Here is a 7,400-nt window from a genome sequence, read left to right on the forward strand (position 1 = left end):
AGATGGCTGCTGTCAACCAAAACTTAGATCCTGCAAAGAAAGCTTGCTGGGGACAAAAAAAAAAAAAAAAAAGAAAGAAAGAAAAAGAAAAGTAAGCTGAGCTAATTTATGCAGGGAAAGTATGTCTGCTTTCAGGGTCTAAGGTTAAGGAGAGACCAGCGATCTTGCACTCAGGCCGTCAATCAGAGCTCTACAAGGTGTCAGCAGCTGTTGAGGGATGCTCCCTGCTGCAATTCACACCTCAGTAACCAGCTGCAACAACAGCAGGAGGAAGCAAATGCAAAGAAAAGACTAGAAAACTGTGAGATAATCGCTGATGCCACACTGCTGTGGTCCCAGGGCACAAAAAAAATGCAGGAAAGCAGACACTTTGTTAAGACATGGAGTAATGGGATCTCATTATGCACTGCAGAGTGCTTCCGTCAGCACTAAGACTTTCCAAGAAGAGCATAACCTAATTCAAAACACTTACTTCAGAAACTGGAGCATTCTTCAGAACATGTACCAAAACCCAATAGACTTCAGGGCTACCTCTACACTAACTAGTGTAGATTTGGAGACTAAGTAGTCTAGAGATCCCTCCAGAAAATGACTTTGAGCCAAAGATCTGAAAGGACTTTGGCTTGGATTTAGCTCCTGGAACTCTAAAAACTGTCATTGTCTTGGTTTTTTTTTTTTTTTTTTTGGGTCTCCCTCAGTCCCACTGATCTTAGATTTATTTTATGTTCTTAACTTTTTTACTCGGAGAGTAAAATTACCTCTATTAACTATATTAAGTAAATAGTTTGACTGTAGGATATAATTGCAGTAAAATGCAGGATGTAACTAATGTTGTCACAGCATGACCCATATCAATTTTGTGAAAAATCAAACATGCCTTTGGTCGAACCGCACAAGAACTGAATCACTTTAAAACAAAGTCTTTGTAATGATTGTATTTCAATATAATCACTTTCAAATTAGAAGACCTTTGAAAATGTGTCTCAATAGCATTTTGACTAACAGCATGAAATCTCGTGGAAAGGAAGTTGAAGATCGTACTTATTGAAAAGCATCTTGTAAATCACAGGTAAGGCTGGTTTGTTATAACTTGATATTTGCCACATAATCTAGATCTCATTTTTAATCAGTGAAGAATTACACCTGCATGCCTCTCCCACTCCTCCTCATGTCCAGTCCATCTAAGCAAACTCTCCTATGCCACCTCAGCTGATACCTGGTTAGCTCTCAGCAGAGCTCTCATCCAGGTAGAATGACAGCTATGTCAGAGTACAGTACAGTTAGTGGAGCAATCATCCCTAGAGAGGTCAGAAATGTGGATTTTATGGGCTTATAGCAGGACTCTTACAAGGATCTGAAGAGCAATGGATCTGTTCTAACACCAGAAGGTATAGCCTGTAGTGTTCACTTTGTCTTTTTCATGGTAATGCCCCTAAGCCATACTGCAGTAGCCTGAGATCCTCTCACATCCTTACTACTGCCTGTTTTTTCACGAACACCTCCTTCACACCTGTAAATATGCTGTTTTACTTTCTCCATTTACTTTACCAGCCTGGGAAACATAATTAAAAGAGTTGAAGCTTGTGTGCTAGGTAAATTTTACAAAATCGGTACAGTTCTAATAAAATCCTTTTAATACTTTAATCTTCAAAATAACCCAAGAATGTTTCTTGCATCCTTCCCCAGATTCTGTACCTAAATAAATAAATACATAATGAAACGGCTTCATTTACACTCTGTCCTTATTTACAAGCACTCATTTCTCCACAGTTACTTGTTCCCATCTTCCCAGGTATTGTAGTCCAAGACTTTTTCCTCACATAGAAGACCATAGTTAATAAATCTAGCTACTATTTAGCTGAAATGCTAAATCAGCACTAGAAACAAAGCTTTATGTATTTCATAGAAAACTACATTGGCAGTTTGATAACTGAAATCAGAGAAACAAGTGACTGAAGCAGCAATAAGCTTTGATCTCGTACCTTTTCCCACTACTCTTTTTTTCCAATCTTCCTTATTATCCTGACTCCTGCTATGTTACTCCTTTCTCAATGTTTTTCTAAAATACTTAAATGTGCTTTTTCTAAGCATATGATTTCTGTCCTCTGTGGACTGAAGCATTTTGTGGGAATTAGATTAGCTACACAATTTTTTAAGCACCAGAGGAACTGAAAACTCAGACTGTCAAGAATTTCAGTTTCCCAAGTTGGAATATTTTTTTCCCAAACTTATGCCAAATTGCCACTTGAAAAAAAAATCTTTCTACTATATCTAACAAAATTAGCTTCCAATTGTTCTAAGAATTTTGCATAATTGAAACAGAAATGGCATGAAGGAACACTCCAGTGTCTCACTGCATGGCCCCATAGGAAGAAAAATAAAAATCACCAAATCCAAGCATCACTTATATTTATTTATTCTAGGTATACTAGTTCACTGAAATGCACCCAAATACATAAGAAGTTGTCATACTTGACTACATTTTACATCATCTGTTTGCATAAAAAGTGCATTTGGATTGACTAAATGTCAACAGATTTACTGCAATATGGTATAAAACAAGTAAAACAGACATTGACTTGCTATGAGGTGTTTATACCCAAATCTTCAGAATATCTTTTTATACAGCAATTACTTCAATGGAGATTTAGCAGGGAAAACAAAGTCATTTGAGATTCAAGGCTTTAGTTTGAGCCTTTTCATTTAGCTGAAAAGGAAAAAAAACAAAAAAAGAAACTAATTAGCTAAACTACAGAAATGGTTATGGAACAAACTAGCAGACAAATAGGATCCTAAGCCAAAATAAGTTGCTAGAACTTCATTTATGTCAGCCTATAGCAGCTGAGGCTGTGTCCTCAGATCAAGCAAGCATCAGCTACCATGTCTGCACACTGGAGGTCTTGAACTGAAGAAGAAAACAAATGTGGGAATGAATTCAAGTTTAGTAGAAGCAAAGAGATTAAGGCGGTTATGCTCCACAGTCCACTTCCTAGCCCTAGTCTTAGGCATGTAGTGCAGGGTGGACAGCCCAGCTCAGGACAAAGGTGTTAGCACAGTTGTGGTTCACTGACTATCCAGAGGAATCAATTAGGGAGGATTTTGTCCTCCACCTTGCTGACACACTTCCATTTCCTTCTGCAGGAAAACTGAGCAGGGATCAAACCTGCAGAGATGAACATCTCTACAGTACAAATGCAGCTATTTTTCCTCCCACAAAATAGGATGAATTTATGTTTAGTACTCAAAAAGGTGGTAAAGTGTCATGGCTCTGTATGCCATCCCATTTCAGATACCATTCACCTTTCAATTTCCAATGGATTTTTAAACTAGGTTTTCTACATCCTTATTCATAACATTATTTTCTTATGCTAACATTTTACGTTTCTAAGTGTTTCCATCAGACTGTCTCAATGTAGCATGAAGATCTCTGTGCTTTATTTCTGTTTGTCTTCTACTGAGACTTACTACAAGACTAATTGATTTGGAGTAGGAAGCAAAAATACTTTTTAACATCTGTCATAGTTGCATAAAAATTATTAAAACTAAGTTAACAGTACCCAGTCCACAACTATTAGAAGGAATCAGACAACTGGAAATCAGTCTGCCAGCAGACAGCACTGTTCTGAACAACCTGGAATAGATTGTCAGCTATACAGTGGCACTCAGGTGGTAACGTTATCTCTTGACATGTCAGAATAGCTGATCCATGAAAGGAGAAAACAATCCTTTGGACCAGACAGATCTTGACCCACAGAAAAGTGTATATAAGCATCAGTGATAACCATATAGCTTGAGAAAGCTTCAATCTTCCCTCAAAGAAAAACTCTGCTGACAGTCATCTTGGCCTCAGAGAGAAGAGCCACCAAAATCATCAGAGCCAGTGATGTGGTGTCAGACTTGCATCACCATATACATCAGGCACAACTAATAAATTGATCAATGTTTTGATTTTACTAGTTAACACCAAAAAAAAAAAAAAAAAAAAAAAAAAACCAAAAAAAAACCTGAGCATAAATGAATGCTTGTTTGAAGTTTTTATGTTTTGCCTGGTCTCAGAGTCATCATACTGGTCCCAAAATCAAAAACAGTAACAGCAGCAAGACACCCAAGCCCAAGAACCTCATCAAACAGAATTATTATCCCTATTTTACATATGAGGAAACCGAAGTATAGAGGGGTTAATGGAGTTTTCTGCAAAACTAGCAAAGCCAGTAACACAGCCTTGATTTCCCAAGAGCAGAGCACATGGTCTGAGAGGACTGATGGAAGCTTTGCAAGACATGGAGGCCAACAGGACTAGAGATCTTTATACTGCTGACAAGGATCTGTGCTGTCAGTACAGACCACAGCTCCATCTGGCCCTGCCAGAAATCATAGTTTGTCCTGGTGATTAGAAAACCACAGAAACCAGTAATTTTCAGTATTCTTGCAAATAAACTGTTTCATCTCTTTCTTTGTACCTCTCACTGACACATGCGAAATATAAATGTTGACTTATCATACTCTAACATTGTTTTAATTATTTCTGATTTCTATGGTAGACTGTATCTACAGTATAATTCAAGAGTTTTAGTGACATTTCATAAACTTTCAAATATCATTTCTTTCCAGTGTGTGTGTGTGTGTGTGTCTTGCTGTGCCAAGTCTTGTAGCTGTTGGATGAAGTTCTGTCAGTTTGGCAGCCACAGGGTTCTAGGATTAGCTACAAGAGGATATTTGCATATAAATCTGTTGCTGTTTATGAAGCCTAAGAAGAGAAGTGTTACAGGATTTTACTTTTGAGAACAAAGTATGAAAATCTTCATATAAGCTGAGAAAGTTCAACCATTTTCTCCTGAGTTAAAAGTCTCTATTAGCTTGGGATTAGGTTTCTAAACATAAAGACTATATATTTTAATGATCCATGTTCATATAAGTGCTTGTATTGTTTCTATGGACAAGAATACAGCCATGTCTGTGTACACTGAGAAGTCTGAATTTAAACTGAACTCGTTGTGTTCCCCTTCTTCCTTTTCCCCTGATGTATTTTCACTCCTTACTGATCCAGCTGGCTTCCTTCAGGCTGCAAATCAAATTGTGTGTAGTGCGTGACTGCAAGCATCTAGATACACTTAAGAGTTACCTCCTTTTACACTTAGTCACTTCAAAGTGAGGCAAGAGAGGCACGTACAACTAACAGAAGGTGGGCCATGGGTTTTAGTGAAGTGTGATGTTAAAATTCAGAGTATAATTAACCATAACAATAACCATACCTGAGCTGCTTTAAAGTTAGGTTGTGTTATGTGACCAAGAACTCCACACCTGTGCTGAATCACCCCCATGTTACTGCAGAGCTTCCTTCCAAGATGTTCTTGGGAATCAGGAATGTCATTTGTCATAAAAAACCCAAGACACTTTAAACAGTCTCAGCATCATCTCCTACCATTGCAGTAAGTCCTCTCAGAACTCAAAAGTCATTCTTCATCACTAGCACTCCTTTTGTGAAGTTTTCTTAATTTTAAAAGCTAAATTCAAGGTTTCTTCCAAGTAACTCTCAATAACAGAATCGCTCTCAGATGAGCTTAGCCTCTTCTGATGTTTTGAATGAACAGACCAGTGTTAGAAATATGTTTTAGAAGCAGTATTTTGTAACCAATTGTTGGCCTCTTTCGTTTCATTTTTCTGAGTGTCTGTCAACAGATTATTTTTGCAGAAATTACTGGCACTGCAAATGGCAACATCACAGACCTCTTTCTTCAACAATACTTGTAAGATACTTAACTTTCCACTGTGGGCCTGTTATCCTCCTTTAAAAAAAAACCAAACAAACTCCTTCCATTAATGTGTACTTACAAGTCTATGGAAGTATAACTTTCTATATCTCTGCTCCCTCCATGAAAAAGCATCTACCCTAAGAAAAACAGCAAACTCTCCTATCACTAAAGCTGTATGCATCCTAGTACCAATAATGACAAAATAGTAAAATGAACCCCATTTTCACTGTGATGTCAGTTAACATTTTTCCAAATATTTTAGAACACAACAACTACAACTTCAGCAGTTTTATAGCATTTTAATTTACTTAAGCCTTAAAATAATTTTCTGATTAAACATTGCTGGAATGCAATGGAAGCACCATAGAAATTATTTTGATACCCACATTGATACTTAGTTTTGCAGCACAAGGATCAAGTTTTCTATCAGCATCTCAACTTTTCTGTGCACAATTTGCCAGGCTGGTAACAGTTTGTCTGGCAGACCTCACATCTGACAACCCATTTTACAAATTGCTCCTGTTATTCTTGGGCCAAATCCTGTAAATTTTGTTAACTCTCACAGCACTTGATGGGAGTGACAGGTGGTCAGAGGGTCGGAAATTCATCCCTGTGTGGGTTGGTACCTATTAAACTCGAGAGCTACTGCTTTATTAGTCCCCAGGATCAGTTTCTGACTGCTCTATACATATCACCAGGTGGATACAGCAGTTGCAGATCTGACAGATCTCACCATGGGCAACCTGATGCCAATATGAGGAAACAAGGGAATTTGTCTCTACACAGAGAAGGGGCTGCTGTGCAAAAAAAGCTAAATAGATTGACATGGAGGAGACAGTTGATGCAACTGCAAGGAGGAAACTTCATTTCCTTGGATCCAAGTTCTGGGTGTGCCTGTGAATGACCACACTCTTCCACAAATGAAGACAAACAGCAGAGAGTAGATGAAGTAGTTCAATTATATAAAACTTATTCAGAAAAGTTTTATGAATTGAAGCTTGAGAATGAACACAGTGGAGGTCAAGAAGAGACGGTATAAGCAGACCTTGTAACCAACCACAAGGCTATGAGACAGGGAAGAGCTGGAAGTTATGGCAGTTCTTAGTTTATAACAAGATTAATACAAGCATTATTTTCAAACTAAGTAACTGAGGAGATAATAATTAAAGACTACATATGTTTTAATACTCATAATGAAATGAGCTACAACTCCCTCTACTTCTTTTCCTTTGATCTCAAAGTTTTTGATTTGTACAATGGTTTCTAAATCTGTCCAGCTTGTCAGATTGGAGGGCAGGCATTCCTTACTAAGGGCCCACTCAAACTGGGTCAATTAATATTTCCTATTCTCCCACAGCTTCACAAGCTTCCTATTACCAGTCGAATCAACTATACATAAATACTTTCAATTTTAGTATTATTAAAACAGTGTAATATGAGACTTGAGGGACATGCAAGACATGAGTCCCAGCTCAAGAGAATAAACATGTCAGTTACTGAAACTGTTTTTTGAAAAGTTGACTGAGTGAATATGTCCCAAAACTCTATTTGTAAGATTTAAAATGTGTAGACTAAAAACTATTTTAAGAAAGCTTAATAATTTTTTTTATCTAGTCAATTTTCTGATTCAGAAAGAGAAAAAAATTA

Source organism: Colius striatus, chromosome 6 (genome assembly GCF_028858725.1).
Source record: "Colius striatus isolate bColStr4 chromosome 6, bColStr4.1.hap1, whole genome shotgun sequence".
Taxonomy (NCBI): domain Eukaryota; kingdom Metazoa; phylum Chordata; class Aves; order Coliiformes; family Coliidae; genus Colius; species Colius striatus.